At 41.8% G+C, this 18698-nt stretch overlaps 1 protein-coding gene across 1 annotated transcript in view; it reads right to left on the bottom strand.

Moving 5' to 3' along the window:
• Positions 1-18059, bottom strand: part of LOC124722984 — a 272606-nt gene extending 254547 nt beyond the window's left edge. The window contains exon 1 of the mRNA XM_047248153.1: positions 18030-18059. The gene's annotated coding sequence lies outside the window, so the exon portion shown is untranslated. The remainder of the gene's footprint in view (positions 1-18029) is intronic.
• Between the last annotated feature and the right edge of the window lie 639 nt (positions 18060-18698).

The raw sequence follows: 18698 nt of genomic DNA, 5'->3' as shown, positions 1-18698 counted from the left end.
ATGTAGGTCGGAGTCAACAAAATATTTTCGCATTCGGTGGAGAAAGTTGGTGATTGGAATTTCGTGAGAAGACACCGTCGCAACGAAAAGCGCCTTTCTTTTAACGATTTCCATCCCAAATCCTGTATCATTTCTGTGACACTCTCTCCCATATTTTGTGCTAAAACAAAACGTGCTGCCTTTCTTTGAACTTTTTCGATGTACTCTGTCAGTCGTATCTGGTAAGGATCCCACACCAAGCAGCAGTATTCTAAAAGAGGACGGACAAACGTGGTTTCGGCAGTCTCCTTAGTAGGTCTGTTACATTTTCTAAGTGTCATGCCAATAAAACGCAGAATTTGGTTAGCCTTCCCCACAACATTTTCTATGTGTTCCTTCCAATTTAAGCTGTTCATAATTGTAATACCTAGGTATTTAGTTGAATTTGCGGCTTTTAGATTAGACTCATTTATCGTGTAACCGAAGTTTAACAAATTCCTTTTAGCACTCATGTGGATGACCTCACACTTTTCGTTATTCAGGATCAATTGCCACTTTTCGCACCATTCAGATATTTTTTCTAAATCGTTTTGCAGTTTGTTTTGATCTTCTGATGACTTTATTAGTCGATGAACGACAGCGTCATCTGCAAACAACCGAAGACGGCAGCTCAGATTGTCTCCCAAATCGTTTATATAGATAATGAACAGCAAAGGGCCTATAACACTGCCTTGGGGAACGCCAGAAATCACTTCTGTTTTACTCGATGACTTTCCGTCAGTTACTACGAACTGTGACCTCTCTGACAGGAAATCACAAATCCAGTCACATAACTGAGACGATATTCCATAAGCACGTAATTTCAATACGAGCCGCTGGTGTGGTACAGTGTCAAAAGCCTTCCGGACTGAAAGCTGGCTAAAGCCGGACATAAGTTCAGCCGAAATTTTTGCGAAGAACCTAACGGTGTTCCGAAAGGAATGGCTAAACACGGTTGGCGGTGGCGTGTTTGTTGCTGTCAGAAGTAGTTTAACTTGTCGCGAAACTGAAGTAGATACTTCCTGTGAGTTGGTATGGGCAGAGGTCATTGTTGGCAACCGGAATAAAATAATAACTGGATCTTTCTACCGATCTCCCAATTCAGATGATACAGTTGCTGAAAGGTTCAAAGAAAACTTGAGTTTGATTTCAAACACGTACCTGACTCATACGATAATAGTTGGTGGTGACTTTAATCTACCCTCGATATGTTGGCGGAAATACATGTTTAATTCCGGAGGTACGCATAACATATCATCCGAAACTGTGCTAAACGCATTCTCTGAAAATTATTTCGAGCAGTTAGTTCATGTGCCCATGCGAATAGTAAACGGTTGTGAAATCACACTTGACCTCTTAGCAACAAATAATCTTGAGTTAATAACGAGCATCAAAACCGATTCAGGGATTAGTGAACACAGGGTTGTCGTAGCGAGACTGAATATTGTAATCCCCAAATCCCCGAAAAATGAGCGAAAAATATACCTATTCAAAAAAGCAGATAAAAATTCACTTGACGCCTTCCTGAGAGACAATCTCCATTCGTTCCAAATTAATAATATAAGTGTAGACCAGATGTGGCTTGGATTTAAAGAAATAGTATCGGCAGGAATTGAGAGATTTATACCAAATAAATTAATAAACGACGAAGCTGATCCTCCTTGGTACACAAAACGGGTTAGAACACTGTTGCAGAAACAACGAAACAAACATGCCACATTTAAACAGACGCAAAATTCCTAAGATTGGCGATCTTTTACAGAAGCTCGAAATTTAGCGCGGACTTCAATGCGAGAGGCCTGTAACAGTTTCCACAACGAAACTTTGTCTCTAAACCTGGCAGAAAATCCAAAGATGTTCTGGTCGTATGTGAAGTATGTTAGCGGCAAGAAACAATCAATGCCTTCTCTGCGTGATAGCAATGAAGATACTGTCGAAGACAGTGCTGCCAAAGCAGAGGCACTAAACATAGTCTTCCGAAATGCCATCACAAAAGAAGACGAAGTAAATATTCCAGAATTTGAATCAAGAACAGCTGCCAACATGCGTTAGAAGTAAATATCCTCGGAGTAGTGAAGCAACTTAAATCACTTAAGAAAAGCAAGTCTTCTGGTCCAGACTGTATACCAATTAGGTTCCTTTCGGAGTATGCTGATGCATTAGCTCCATACTTAACAATCGTAACTGACGATGTCTTTGGTTCGACGTGGGAACACTGTAGAGCCCTACGTTCAATAATGTGAGGTGAGCGGTGTGCTCCGAAGCACTTTGCCTGCACCAGCATTTTACTCTGTTGTCAGATCTATCGCAGGCTGCTGCCTGCTCTGCTTTACAGAACAGGCAAGCCTTCGACAGCTGCCCAAAAAAAAAAAAAGAGAGCTGCAATTTTCTGTGATAGAATGGTCACCAAAGTGTACCAGTGTTGTTCGTGTTTAGTTTTGATACCAGGCATGGTAGAGTATATAAGAGGTTAGATGTTGAGTGATCATTGTGAAGGTGACGAAGATGGTTCTTAGTCGGGTAAGAGAGCGTTATCAGTACTGACCGAGTTAGAAAGGCACCTCATGATGAGTCTCTATTCTGCCGGTTGGTCGAATAGTGCCACATCCAGAATTGTGGGGCATTCAGAAGTGACAAGGGGCCCGATGTTGGACTGCATTGGAACGTGAGGGCAGGAACGGCTGTTGTCAAGGTTCCAGTCGACCATGTCTAACCACCACAAGGAAGGAGCACCGAATTGTGCACCAAACACTTCTTACCTCCTTCAGATCGGCGCCTGCTGTCCGAGGACAAGCAATGGACTCCCTGCAACATTTTGTGTCATCCCGCACCATTGGTCGGTGACTAACAGTACCCAGACTAGGGAAGTACCGTTCCATGCGTAGGCTGCCGTTAACACCATAACAGGGCTGCGTTTGGAGTGGTGCCGAGACAGAAAAACATGGACTACTGATGAAGTTGCCGGCCACTGTGGCCGAGCGGTTGTAGGTGGTTCAGTCCGGAACCGCGCTGCTGCTACGGTCGCAGGTTCGAATCCTGCCTCGGGCATGGATGTGTGTGATGACCTTAGGTTATTCAGGGTGTTACAAAAAGGTACGGCCAAACTTTCAGGAAGAAAGAAAATATGTTATGTGGACATGTGTCCGGAAACGCTTACTTTCCATGTTAGAGCTCATTTTATTACTTCTCTTCAAATCACATTAATCATGGGATGGAAACACACAGCAACAGAACGTACCAGCGTGACTTCAAATACTTTGTTACAGGAAATGTTCAAAATGTCCTCAGTTAGCGAGGATACATGCATCCACCCTCCGTCGCATGGAATCCCTGATGCGCTGATGCAGCCCTGGAGAATGGCGTATTGTATCACAGTCGTCCACAGTACGAGCACGAAGAGTCTCTACATTTGGTACCGGGGTTGCGTAGACAAGAGCTTTCAAATGCCCTCATAAATGAAAGTCAAGAGGGTTGAGGTCAGGAGAGCGTGGAGGCCATGGAATTGGTCCGCCTCTACCAATCCATCGGTCACAGAATCTGTTGTTGAGAAGCGTACGAACACTTCGACTGAAATGTGCAGGAGCTCCATCGTGCATGAACCACATGTGTCGTACTTGTAAAGGCATATGTTCTAGCAGCACAGGTAGAGTATCTCGTATGAAATCATGATAACGTGCTCCATTGAGCGTAGGTGGAAGAACATGGGACCCAATCAAGACATCACCAACAATGCCTGCTTAAACGTTCACAGAAAATCTGTGATGATGACGTGATTGCACAATTGCGTGCGGATTCTCGTCAGCTCACACATGTTGATTGTGAAAATTTACAATTTGATTACGTTGGAATGAAGCCTCATCCGTAAAGAGAACATTTGCACTGAAATGAGGATTGACACATTGCTGGATGAACCATTCGCAGAAGTGTACCCGTGGAAGCCAATCAGCTGCTGATAGTGCCTGCACACGCTGTACATGGTACGGAAACAACTGGTTCTCCTGCAGCACTCTCCATACAGTGACGTGGTCAACGTTACCTTGTACAGCAGCAACTTCTCTGACGCTGACATTAGGGTTATCGTCAACTGCACGAAGAATTGCCTCGTCCATTGCAGGTGTCCTCGTCGTTCTAGGTCTTCCCCAGTCGCGAGTCATAGGCTGGAATGTTCCGTGCTCCCTAAGACGCCGATCAGTTGCTTTGAACGTCTTCCTGTCGGGACACCTTCGTTCTGGAAATCTGTCTCGATACAAACGTACCACCGAGCGAGGTGGCGCAGTGGTTAGCACACTGGACTCGCATTCGGGAGGACGACGGTTCAATCCCGCGTCCGGCCATCCTGATTTAGGTTTTCCGTGATTTCCCTAAATCGCTGCAGGCAAATGCCGGGATGGTTCCTCTGAAAGGGCACGGCCGACTTCCTTCCCCGTCCTTCCCTGATCCGACGAGACCGCTGACCTCGCAGTTTGGTCTCTTCCCACAAACAACCTAACCCCCCAACAAACAAACGTACCGCGCCACCGCTATTGCCCCGTTCTAATCCATACATCAAATGGGCATCCGCCAACCCCGCATTTGTAAACATTGCGCTGACTCCAAAACCGCGTTCGTGATGAACACTAACCTGTTGATACTACGTACTGATGTGCTTGATGCTAGTACTGTAGAGCAATGAGTCGCATGTCAACACAAGCACCGAAGTCAACATTACCTTCCTTCAATTGGGCCAACTGGCGGTGAATCGAGGAAGTACAGTACATACTGACGAAACTAAAATGATCTCTAACATGGAAATTAAGCGTTTCCGGACACATGTCCACATAACATCTTTTCTTTATTTGTGTGTGAGGAATGTTTCCTGAAAGTTTGGACGCGCCTTTTTGTAACACCCTGTTTAGGTTTAAGTAGTTCTAAGTTTAGGGGACTGATGACCTGAGATGTTAAGTCCCATAGTGCTTAGAACCATTTGAACCATTTACTGATGAATAGCGCCGCATTATGTTCAGCGGTGAATCGTGATTCTCAATTACCCCCGATGATCATCGTCGATGAGTATGGCGGCGATCAGAGGAGAGGTCCTATTCTTCCAGTTTTGAAGAAGCACAGCGGTGTTACTCTTATCGTCAAGGTGGGTGGAGCTACCAGGGATGATTTCATGTCATTGCTGGTAGTGATTGAGGGAATTCTGACGGCACAGTGGTACGTTACGAACGTCCTGCGTCCTCATGTGTTACCTCTCACGTGACAGTATCGTGGTGCTATTTATCAACAAAGGAATGCTCGTCCACACGTGACAAGTGTCTCTATAAACTGTCTGCGTGATGCTGAGGTACTGCCGCGGCCAGTAAGATCCCCAGGTACGTGCTCCATAGAACATGTGTGGGATCAGTTCGACGTCAACTCCGACCCAGTGCCAGTATCCAGCAGTATCAAGGACCAGTTACATAGGAAATGGGACAGCTTGCCTCAGGAAAAAAATTGAGCCATTAGTCTGACAGTACGCAGTTATGATATTCTGCCAGTGTAGCTTCCAAACTTTGCACGCACTGGTTGTTTTTTATTCGCTCCGGCCCACTGCAGTCACTCAATGTCCGGCAACGAAGAACTTCACAGTGAAGTGCGAGTAAGAGGTTTGTGTTCATAGCGACGGTAAACTAGAAAGCGATAGTATAGCACCTACAGGAGCGACACGGAGTGACGGGCAAATTGCTACGTTTAAAAGTCAAAAAACGAGAGTTCCTGAAAGTCTTGACTGGTAAGCATCTTTATGTGCTGGTATTCTACTACCTTTTGTACAAGGCAAACGAAAGAGTATCGGACTTTCTTTGTGCTATTACTTACATCTTCATCTACATCTACATAGATACTCTGCAAATCACAATTAAGTATCTGGCAGAGGGTTCATCGAAACACCTTCACAATTCTCTATTATTCCAATCTTCCATAGCGTGCGGAAAGAACGAACACCTATACCTTTCCGTACGAGCTCTGATTTCCCTTAGTAGTATAGGCAGTCTCCTTAGTAGATCTGTTGCATTTTCTAAGTGTCTTTGGTTAGCCTTCCCCACAACATTTTCTATGTGTTCCTTCCAATTTAAGTTGTTCGTAATTGTAATTCCTAGGTATTTAGTTGAATTTACGACCTTTAGATTTGACTGATCAGTCATGTAACCGAAGTTTAACGGATTCCTTTTAGCACTCATGTGGATGACCTCACACCATACCGATATCTTTTCCAAATCGTTTTGCAATTTGTTTTGAACTTCTGATGACTTTACTAGTCCATAAACGACAGCATCGTCTGCAAACAACCTAAGACGGCTGATCAGATTGTCTCCCAAATCGTTTATATAGGTAAGAAACAACAAAGGGCCTAAACACTACCTTGGGGAACGCCAGAAATCACTTCTGTGTTACTCAAAGACTTTCATGCAGTTACTACGAATTGTGACCTCTCTGACAGGAAATCACGAATCCAATCACATAACTGAGACGATATTCCATAAGCACGCAATTTCACTACAAGCCGCTTGTGTGGTATAGTGTCAAAAGCCTTCCGGAAATCCAGAAATACGGAATCAATTTGAAATCCCTTGTCAATAGCACTCCACAATTTATGCGACTAAAGAACTAGTTGTGATACATAAGAACGACGTTTTCTAATTCCTTGTTGACTGAGTGTCAATAGACCGTTTTCTTCGAGGTAATAAGTAATGATTTAGACCTTTCAGTTTCGTTGCAGCAGTAATAGACAATTTCAAGAATGAAGACGTGGTAGGTGTAGAGCAAAACAGTGGACTGACGTCTTGCTGCTTGCAAAATTTCATGTTTCTAGTCCAAGGGGAAGCACCCTATAGGTTTTAATGAGTAAGTTTTCGATTATCAAAATATGTTACATAAATGGCCGTATCTTTTGATTGAAGTGAAGTGAAGCTTAAAATTCTTACACGTCCTAGGGATTATGACCTCAATATGTGATATAACTTTGAACTTGATACGTCTACCCGGTCCTGAGAAAAAAGGTTCTTAACAGTCGGACAGAGAGACCGCCAGACAGCCAGATAGACGGACACCAGAGCAAGAAACCAAGCAGAAATCACCGTAAGTAAAAACCAACAAATTGTTAACGAATTGTTTTTTGATCTTAGAAACGAATCAAATTGTAAATATCTTTAATTACAGACCACTGATGATGCTTTACCTCCATAAAGCGAAACGCATCTGGTGAGAAAAACACGCATTTTCGTGTAGTTGTAATGATGGAACGATAATACCCACAGGGCTTGTAAAGCAACTACGAACAATACGACCACACAAATGCAGAATCTGATTTCATTATCTTTAGTTATCGCTGAAGGTTACAGTTGGAAAGGAAAGACGTAAGACTTCACAGATATACCTGGTCTCCATTTTATGTGTTGTTCACAAGAGCATGCGTTTTTTGGAGTTTGACGGTGAAGGTAATCAATGGTAGAGCAGATGAAATGTGAGTTACTGTTTCGCTAGGCATAATTACAAAGAGACTTTTCCGATGATTTATAATGGGTGACTTACAAGAAGTGAATTCTAAATGAAACAGTAAAAAAGAATATAAAATATTTCTTCTAGTCCCCATGAGCGGCTTTTCGTTTAATTGAAAAGAGATGCAGAAGCCAAAACGCGTGCTTATCCTTTTTGTGGTGTATTTGCGATGTATTGTCTATTGCCACACGCCTCTCATTAGTTAGTGATTTCTGCTGTGTGGTCTTTCTACTAGCTGTGTGTGTATGTGTGTGTGTGCGTACCCGTGTATGCGTGAGGGGGGGGGGGGGGGGGCTGTTATTGTGTGCGGTGATTAACGCAGTGTAAAAGACACTAAAGAACGAACCCATTCCACTCCTGAGACTAGTTACGTATTTAATAATACAGTGAGAGTGATACACAGCATTTTATGAGTTCCTCCACAGAAGGAAGGAAGATTAGTGTTTTACGCCCCGTCGACAACGAGGTAACCAACAGAAGGAGAACAATTTCCGACTAAGGAAGGACGGGGTAGGATATCGGCCATGCCCTTTCAAAGTAACCATCCCAGGATTTGCCTTAAGTGACTTAGTGATATCCAGGAAAACCTAAGTTAGGATGGCCGGACAGGGATTTGAACCGCCGTTGTCTCGAATATGAGCCGACTGCGCAAACCACTACGCCATCTTTCTCGGTGTTGTTCCTCCGTAGAGCAGATAAGAACTTCGGTTTGGTTAATTATTACAGAGGTCACTCTGAAATCGATCTGAAACTTCTAACGAAACGAAATGCATTAAACGTCATACAGAAAGTCCTGCGGGAAGTTAGTGATCAAATGAAGGAATATACTCGTAGGTCTCGGAAGAGAGAGCAAAATACCAATTCACCTACTGTTGCATTCTTGCTCCTTCATATTCTACGCAGTTTCGGAAAAGTACTGGGATATTTCTTAAAAAACTTCCATTTTGAGTCATCGGTAAGTCTTCCATAGTTTGAGCAAGCATATATGTTACTTAATACAATGTTATGTCTTGATTGCTATTACCTTACAAATGCCATCCAACTTTATACGTTCCTGACAATATTAATGATAATGTAGGTCGATAAGCGAAAAGTTGTGTGGTATATGTTATTAAAACGCGATTATGCCGGAATTGTATTAGTGCTATTATGATGGCGGAATGATATTATGTACTTCATATAATTTATTATCCATTTCCTTTACACTGACTGTCAATGGGATATTAAATCATATGGAAAACCTGAAAGGAAGAGAGTCTGCCAGTTTTGAACCAATAATTGGAAGCTGTGACAACTTTTAAACATATAGGTAATGGACATCGAGTTTGAGACTACCATTAAAATATCGGATGCATTGGATTGATACTAAGCCCAAGTCATTTTATAATGCTTTTCTAAAAAAATTCACTGTTCCATTAGCTAGCTTTGTGTTCACAGCAGGCCCATCCTCAGATGGTAGGTATTTAACTTTAAATGGTTCAAATGGCTCTAAGCACTATGGGACTTAACATCTGAGGTCATCAGTCCCCTAGACTTAGAACTACTGAAACATAACTAACCTAAAGACATCACACACATCCATGCCCGAGGCAGGTTTCGAACCTGCGACCGTAGCAGCAGCGCGATCCGGACTGAAGCGCCTAGAACCGCTCGGCCACAGCGGCCGCCAGTATTTAACTACAAGCTGCATAAAACATGAAGTTCCTGTAAATATCTACTGCCTACTGAGGCTCAAAAAACTGGCTAATGGAAGGACAAAAGCGTTTATCAAAAACGGATTAGAAAGTGACTGGTCACAGTATCAATACAAAGCACACGAGATGATAGCTTTTAAACTGTTTGGAGTTCGTTTCGCGCAATTTGTAGACTTAGAGCAGATTGACTTTCCAACTTATGGAAATCGTCTTTAATATGCGGCACGAAATCCAGCGTATGTAATATGACCGACATTGTACTCTTGTTAGTAAGAAACGAGGAGTAAATCCTCATCTGAACAACGTGACTGAGGTTTACCACTGCTACCGTAAATCACTGAGGCTCATGTACAGATAGTTTCTTCGACAGAACCTTGTCCAGGTTATTCTCTGTCTCTTTCTGTTCTGAGAAAACTACTCTCAGCTCTTTCGTTTGCAGTTTGTAGATAATTAAACGAGCGAACCATTACGTATCTGACATTGTAAGTGCGACGAACACTGCGTTGCATCACAGAGCAGACGCGGTTGTGTTGTTGATTAGCTTACTTCATTTTTTGTTATTAGGATTAAGACTTCACATCAAGAGAAACATGACACAAAAGCGTAAGCATTAACAGCATGGCATTCCAAGGCTCCGTTTACAAGGAGCTCCTTTGCCTTTTCCGCGAACTGACGCATCACTGACCATATGGCATTTCTTAGTTCATTCTCTCTGTTTCTGCACACACACACACACACACACACACACACATGCACACTACAAATCAAGAAATCTCAAGATTCTGCGTAGTAAGTCAGGGGCTATGGCACACAACAAACTGTAGTCTCATCCCAGATTACCTCTCAGTATCAGTAACAGATACCACTAATGTCTGATCTGGAGTAAATGTAAATGATATGTGGTAAATGTATTCTAATGACTAGAGTACCAGACAATCCAAGTGAGAGTTTAGCAAATAGTGTTTACAAGGGATAGATTTAGATGATACTATCTAGATCAGATGTTAACTGCTACTTTCACGAAAGTACTTTCTTACAGAAATAGTTTATGTCAACGATAATTAGTTATACTGAACCGGACGGCTACAATCCTGGCAAACGCGTAGGTCGTGGAAGAAGAGTCCACCATCGTGCGACGAAGAAGATTTCATTGTTATGCACATTATGATAGTGGTCGTTGTCTTGTTGGAAAGAGAAGCTTAAAAACTTGTCGTTGGCAGATTCCCTGAGGGGATCCACAATTCGTAGGAGTCATTATCGCAACTCTTAACACACGACGCCTGCTTGTACAAAAATATGAAACGCATATTTCAAGAAGACTCTGGGCGTAATCGATTGTGGCAAAGTGGGCGCTTACGCGCGGCCAGGAATATGTGGTTTAGCAACCTGTTGGGTGACTGCTTGGTCGTGATCTACAGTGCTGCTGAGATTCACTACGTAATGTGGCCTAGTAAGTGAGCTACAAACCACAAATCCAAAATTACGCTGCACGTTAAAAATTAAGCCGTCATAGAACAGGATGGGTGGCATCTACATGTACAACAATAGTACGCATGCCACCTTGTGACTTGTGGCGAAGGCTGCTACGAGTACCACTGTCATTTGTCCCCGTCTGCTGTTCCAGTCGCGAACGGTGAGCGGGAGGTATTGGTAAACCTCCGGGCGATTTCGACTCTCCCTAATTTCATCTTCGTGTGGCAGTTGACTCCTCTAGGAACGTACGCCCTCGTAACTTTGACAGTTAACTTCTCAGTGATGCACAACGCTTCACCTGTAGCATCTCCCTCTGGCTTTGGATGCGTAGCTCCGTGAGTGAGTTGGCAAAACGATCATTGACAGTAAAGCTCTGTGGTGTTCTCTGCTACTTTAATGCTGACGACTGCTTTAATTACGCACTACTTGATCCTTATATTTCAGCAAACATTTTTAGCATCTTCTTAGAAGAACGCAAGGCGTGGTAGCACAGTGTGTTTGCTATATTTATGTCAATCACGGATGTTACAAGTATTGTGCAATCTCAACAGCAGTTTGCTACCTATGACAAGGTGTACGTAATTAAGTTTTACCTTTCTGTGTATTCCTGTTGAGGACTTTATAAGTGCTCGATTACGTTCCATTTAATGTTGTTTGGACAGTTACCTTCTTCAAGGCGTTACATAAATCGCCCCTTCTGGAGCTACATACCAGCTGCAATATCATCGATTAAAAAGTACAAGCTAATAAAAATCACACATAAGTCAGAAGTATAGATTGGTTCGAAGATATATAATAGGTAATATCTCAGGAACACAAAAAGGGTTTTTAGTCCTTTCACTGTAAAACAGATTTATTAATTTTACGCTTCCACCGTTTATTATTATGAACATCAGTTGTAAACGGCATACATTTTATGCTTTTCCGATGATTCTTTGACGATGTTGCAGTTTTCTGTGTCCAAAAGGGTCTTTCCTCTCCTCGAGGCCCAAAATAACCGTCACAGAAGCTCTCGTTATGAACAATATTGCTAAAAACTGGTCGTGGTTTCGCCTTTCACCAGTGATGCAACTCAGCTCGAGTGGCCGTAGCGCATGGCCAACATCATCTTGACCCAGCGCTTCGCCTTGTCTCAATGCAGTCCTTTTATAATTACCGCTTTTTTCTCCCAAAGCGCCGCAGCACAAGGGCCGCGCTTTAACGAGGATATATGCCTCATGTGCAGCCCGCTCCGAGCTACGTGCGTAACTAATTTGTACCCATTCGTCTACAGAGCATGAAAAACTGCGCTATTTCTGACGCTAGCGATCGTCCTCTTTTTTTGCTTATCTGCGAAGCATTAACAACACCTCGCGTGAAAGTGCAATGATGCCGTAAATATGTCCATTATCCAATTTAGTGTAAACCCAAAGTAGACACAATTGGAGATCTTTAATAGTCGTGTCGAGCTTAACTGACGGTTGGTGCTATGTATTACGCAAAGCCTTCCTTCCACACATTCTATGTTACTGTTTAAAAAAAAAATAGTGCTATAAGGGGAAATAAAAACTTGCAGTAGTTTGTTTTATGAAAGAAACAGTGTACTTACAATAATCTTCAATTTTTCTGGTTCGTGAGAACGACAAAGCTTGAAGATTAGGTCGTAAAGCAACGTGAGGGCGCGATCGTTAACGTTTTCTCATTGAAATAAGCGAGAGAAGTGAAAATGGTGATTGCCCTTAATGCATCAGTCTACGGAAACTACATTCCGGAACGCTATTGACGTCTTCACTACAGCAGACCTAAAGCTATAATCATACTAGTGCCAAAGGATAAGCAAGAATATGGCAAAATAATGTAATCATATTCTAGCATTTCCTTGGAGACTAATACAGAAATCAGTTTATACATATCTTCATTGTCCAAAAGTTACCAGCGAAGCCGTACGTTTTAAAACTTCTTGACTTTCTGCGAAACAGAGCACAAAAGTAATCGAGTAAGCTCGCCATAGTGGTATGTATGAATCTGCAGACGGCAGCGTTACAAACTCCAATTCTCATTAATTTATTTTTCTTCTTTCTTCCCTCGCTCTTGAAATGAGTTCTGTCTGAGATCTATAAATTCATAAGTAACTTCACAACTGTTGCTAGAAGTGTGGTAACGTGATGAGATTCTCCTCCCACATCCTTTGGCTCTGCTGGAAAAACCAAGTGCTATTTATATAAAGTGCAATAATTTCTTACATGCCGTGAAACACGCTTACAAATTTTCAGCTCTGGCAGTGACGAATCTCAGTGGCTTTAAAGTTATTTAGTCGGCAGTTCCTTTTTAAAATGGTGAGACGTACAATTCTACGTCTGACATGACATTTACCGCTTGTCTATGCTTTTATCTCACATTTCATTCAGTTATCTGCTGTCTATCTATAATTATTTTCTGGCCACTTATTTACAGCAAGAAATTATTTATTTTTACTGCTCGATATAACTCAGCAAATTAAGGAATACTTTTGCGCTCCCTTTTCAGTGATATGTTTTACAAGAATGAAATAATATTTTCATCAAGTGTTAGCCCCTATTTAAAATGGTGTTCGCTCCGGGCTTAAGGTATGACCAGCATCGTACAGTTTCGAGGGGAAAAAATCCACATTAGACCAGGCAAGCGAACCGACATTATCGTCGGTGCAGGCACCAAAGAAGGGTTGTACCATTTCAATGGCAGTTTACCTTTCTTCTAGGGAAAGTAAATGGTGTTAACCTTCAGTATTAAACCACCATAAACCTATGACATTTCACACTGTTCTCTACAACTGATTTTTTATCTTAATAGAACCTCTTCCTTTTTGCATACCATACTAAGATATTTTCTAAAAGCATGCGTTTTCGTTTCTTGCGCTCGTAGTTTATCAAATTAATTTAATATCGAGGAAATTCATTGCAGGCTGTACATCAGTGCTCACAATATTTGAACAAGTTCACTTATTTCTAGACCAAGACTGATCTAGGAACCGAGCGAGGTGGCACAGTGGTTAAACACTGGACTCGCATTCGGGAGGACGACGGTTCAATGCCGCGTCCGGCCATCCTGATTTAGGTTTTCCGTGATTTCCCTAAATCGCTCCAGACAAATGCCGGGGTGGTTCCTTTCAAAGGGCACGGCTGACTTCCTTCCCTAATCCGATGAGACCGATGACCTCGCTGTCTGGTCTCCTTCCCCAAAACAATCCAATCCAACTGCTCTAGGACCCGCTTGAAATCTGAACTGTGAATCTCGTGTAAGATGTTCATGTACTTAAAAAACTAGAATCACACAAGACTGGCGTTTTGTTAGTTAGTCAACTATTACTTTTTTGCATAAAAGATTTTTTCGTGGAAATCATTGTAGCAGTATGGAAACGGGTTTTTCAAGCCAGTAATGTGGAAATTTCGCTCCTGTGATGATACTCAACTGGAGAAAGTTCCTACCATTACGTCATCGTCTTGGACGTACAAGACTCATAATGTTAAAATATTTTTTTTCTTTATTCAACGAATCGACCCCTCCCAACAATTCGTCAGTCTCTTTTGAAAGTCGCCCACTTCTCTTTGCGGATCACAGATTTATTCATTCCCTTTTTTCCCGCAAACCCCGCTGATCTGGCTCTAAGTAATTATAATTTTTTACGATTTCCAAAAAAAAAAAAAAAAAAATACTGTCTGAACTTAACATGGGGAAGTCTACTCGCTTCTGTTCATGTTTGTAAATTCACAGTGCGAATCGCACGCAGCTCAGATCTAAATGCTAATGCTGTATATTCGCAAGTAGAAAAAAATGTGTCGTGGGAAATAGGCAACAATACCCGTTTTTAAAGAAATAACGATAATATGGTATTTTGTAATGTTCTATTATTGTTTTACAATAAACAAATTACCTGTCCATTGAGGAATTCGAGTTTCATGGTATTAAAGAAGTTTCTCATTGGGGCTTTACTGGTTGTACTTAATCAGCATACGTTTTGGGAAGAGTGCGTCTGTCAACCTCTCTGACGTAGAGTGAAGACCGAGGTTTTTTAATCAGCGCATCTATGGTATTATCATTTCATCTACCAGAGTTCCGTTACCGCTGATTTTCCAAAATCAATATATTACATTACCACATTCATTATCTACAAGCAAATATTCTCAGCCCAAATCAGCATCTACCTAAAGGCGTTGTTTCTGGTGAAAAAAAAGACGTACCATTGATTTACTTCTAATTAATAGTTAAGCATTAGAGATAAAGTGATTATGTTCAGTAGCTGAGAGGGAAATGAGAACCTATTTTAGAATATTGCAGAGAACCTATGCTATGCTATACATAGAGCAACGTAAGTGGACTTCGAGTCCAATAATGAGCCTCTTTAAGAATTTAGATTTACCTCTACATCCTCTCATTCAGCTTGCCAGCTACCACTGTGTTACGTGCCAACAGGAACATGCTTCTGCCTACAGCAAAAAAGTACACGAGGTACAGCACTTTAAATTCATAAGGTACTGCAAAAAGGAGCAAAGGCTTGTTAACAAAGGGTCAGTGACTTATCATTCAGTCAAGCCTTCCGTACCACTGTTCTAACACATGCCTTGCTTGAAGAGTTTGTAAGACAAGTACGAATAATCACTGAAATATTTTCGCCATTTGCCCAAAAGAATTGGACATACGGGAAATTTTTATAGATTGTTTGTGGTGACACAGATATAACATAAGTTTTATTTGAACCAGCTGCAAACAGAATTCATGAATTGTACACAACCCTACCGTCAAGTACTACGACAGGAAAAGGACAGTAAGAGTGTTAGGTTCGGTAAACATCAGCGTCGTTAGAAACAGTCCATCAGCTCGGACTTTATAACTGCGTGATAGGAAATCGGCTGTAAAGTATACTACGGAAACATCACAGCATTGTACTAGGGGAATCACAGACAAATCCCTATTTGTACTCCCAGATGCGGACTTGAAACAAGTATAATTCTTTAATCAGAAGTCACGTACGGATGGGGAAATGAGTACGCTGCTCGAGACGGGGAGTTATGCGTAAATATTAACACATATTTTCTATGCTACTCTTTAAAAAACTTGTAATAATTACTGTGACTACTTTGATAACGCATGAAACTGTTCCTGAGGGCTTAAAACAACCATCTTTCTTACCGTCTTTGTATTGCTCACCACGAAATCATCCATCGGTGGCTATTTTGGAGTGACACTGCTTTCTCCTAATAAGTATGCTTATTGTTAGCAGCTGATAAGTCAGACACTGAAAAAACAGTTTTGAACAGTTTTTGCTGGAAATCGTGGCACTTGCGATACTCCCGTGTCAAAATATGCATGTCGTCATGGCACCTGAGATGAAAGATCGTAAAATACTGAGTCACCGCCAGAAGCACTTACACATTCGCAACTGCTCTACTCCCAAATTCGTATTTAGCCAAAAATTGTATTTCTCCCACAATACATTCAAGTGAAGCTGCTATCTGTGACTCTATGTCAAAAACCCATTTTTTTTAAAAAAACTTTTTTTAAAAAATAATCCATATCTCTATCGTCTAAGTATCTTCATTTTGCCAGCCAAGAATCAGTATCTTCGAAACTGCAAATAGCGTTATTGTCTTTCGAATAATTGTCAGTCCATCGGGTCTCATAATGAGTTTCGCAGTTGCTCGTCCCACAATTCTTGTGTAGTTCCTACGCACTTTCTTTCGCTAACCACCTATGCGTAATTCAGCGGCTGCTACCACAACATTTTACAGACTGGCCTAAAGAGAAGCGATCCGACTAAATCACAATTATTTATTACTATTATTGACAATACACATTTTAATTTACTTCGTAAATAACACACATTTTAATTGCTGCTTCCTGTGTTAATACATGTGAAAACGTGCATAATTTAAGCTTTTAAGATGAACTTTTCCAAGTGGCACAGAAACTTAAATTCATCCTCCGTGTACGAAAAGAAGAAAAGAAACTGGATCTGTCTGACATTGCTGGTTATGACCCTTCATATCCCAAAGTGAGTTTGCTTTTATTTAACTATGAAATGGGAAAGATAGTGGTACAGCCTCTGCTCATGAAACCCCAGCAACACCAATTCTAAAACGGTTAGACTTGAAGACAAATTTATGTTTCATTTTATGAAAATTACCATATAATTTATACACATTTTTTAGAAGTCCGCAGATATTTTGCTACTTATGTTTTGGGTGAAAACGTAATTCATGCATATTTTCGAACAGTCTATACATACTCTCGGTTGGAAATCGCACAATATCTCACCTTCGCCTTGTCAACAACAGCCAGATTAAAACTGACTGTTTGTTGCTAGCAATTTACGTATTCAGACGCGTTTAGAGCACTCGCAACACACGATAACAGATTCTGTTTGAAAAATTACAATGCGAAGCTGTAGATGAGAAAATAAAATCGGTGACTTTTCAAATATTTCAATTAATAAGAACAGCTAGTTTAGAGCATAAAGGAAGGGTTTGTAATCAGTATCACTGGGAAAATTTATGTTGTGTTACAGAACTGTTAACTGTTTACAGAACACACTGCGGGAAACCTGAAAACGAACTGTAGGTAACACACGCCATTCTTACGCGAGAAATGTAACGAATTACCTCTGTCATGCCACTTAGCCAGCAGATGGTCGAACCATTAAGTTTGACGTCATGCATCTCAGGAAAAACTATTTAATTTTAAATCGTAAACTATTTAAAAGAAGTTTTCTTATTGTAGATTACATCCCTTGAGACGTGTTCTGGAAAACACAACAATCACTCAGCGTTTTTATATTACCGTAGTAACAATCGGGGGGCGCCGCTGAAACCAAAAACTGGAAGACACACAGACACCGGAGTTTTTCTGTCGACGAGTGACGGAAATTGAGGCACACGAGAAATTTACGGGGTTTCATACAGCATTCTGTCACAGAAGTATATTGATAGGCGTCGCAACAGCCTTTTGAGAAAGGCTATATATATATATATATATATATATATATATATATATGTTCCCGCGTGAAGTTCGCCTGAGCCATTACGCGTAAAAGGCCATTCAAAACACCTAGCTATCTCCGTTGCTAATCCCGACGATGCTGTGCACCTTCGGTATTAAAGATAAGGCGAAAAAGGAAGTCAGTCGGGTAAAGAAAATTTTCCTTCCGACACTGTAATTTTCCGCCATAAATTTGTTTAAAATTAGTAAATCAAATCGCGACAGATAGAAAAAGTTCTGTACCCGACTCAGAGACACGGAGTGGTAAAACAGGTTGACAAGTGATGGGCGACATAAACAAACAGAAGAGAGATACGCAAGTTGCGAGGTACTCACTGGAGACCTGCGCGAGCCGTGAGCGGTGAGCGACGCAGGAGCAAAGCGCGCCTCGCAGCCGGCGCAGCCTTTATATCGCCCGCTGCTGAGCTGCGCGCGCACCCGTCTCCACCTCCACAGGTACCGCGGGGATCGAATCTCCCCACCAGACTCCATCCTCACCGTCTTAATATTTACTTTCGTTACATTGAAATCCTACGATATGTATTACCAACTGCCTAACGTGGTTCTTGCTTCGTAGCGCACAGTTGTAGTTGCATGTTGCTTGATGGCCGTTGTGGCCGACCGGTTCTATGCGCTTCTGTCTGGAACCGCGCTGCTGCTACGGTCGCATGTTCGAATCCTGGTTCAAATGGTTCAAATGGCTCTGAGCACTATGCGACTTAACTTCTGAGGTCATCAGTCGCCTAGAACTTAGAAATAATTAAACCTAACTAACCTAAGGACATCAGCCGGCCGGAGTGGCCAAGCGGTAAAAGGCGCTACAGTCTGGAACCGCACGACCGCTACGGTCGCAGGTTCGAATCCTGCCTCGGGCATGGATGTGTGTGATGTCCTTAGGTTAGTTAGGTTTAAGTAGTTCTAAGTTCTAGGGGACTTATGACCACAGCAGTTGAGTCCCATAGGGCTCAGAGCCATTTGAACCTAAGGACATCACACACATCCATG

Source organism: Schistocerca piceifrons, chromosome X (assembly GCF_021461385.2).
Source record: "Schistocerca piceifrons isolate TAMUIC-IGC-003096 chromosome X, iqSchPice1.1, whole genome shotgun sequence".
Classification (NCBI taxonomy): Eukaryota; Metazoa; Arthropoda; class Insecta; order Orthoptera; family Acrididae; genus Schistocerca; species Schistocerca piceifrons.
The sequence above is the reverse complement of the archived record's forward strand: the minus strand, read 5'-3'. Positions and strand labels throughout refer to the sequence as shown.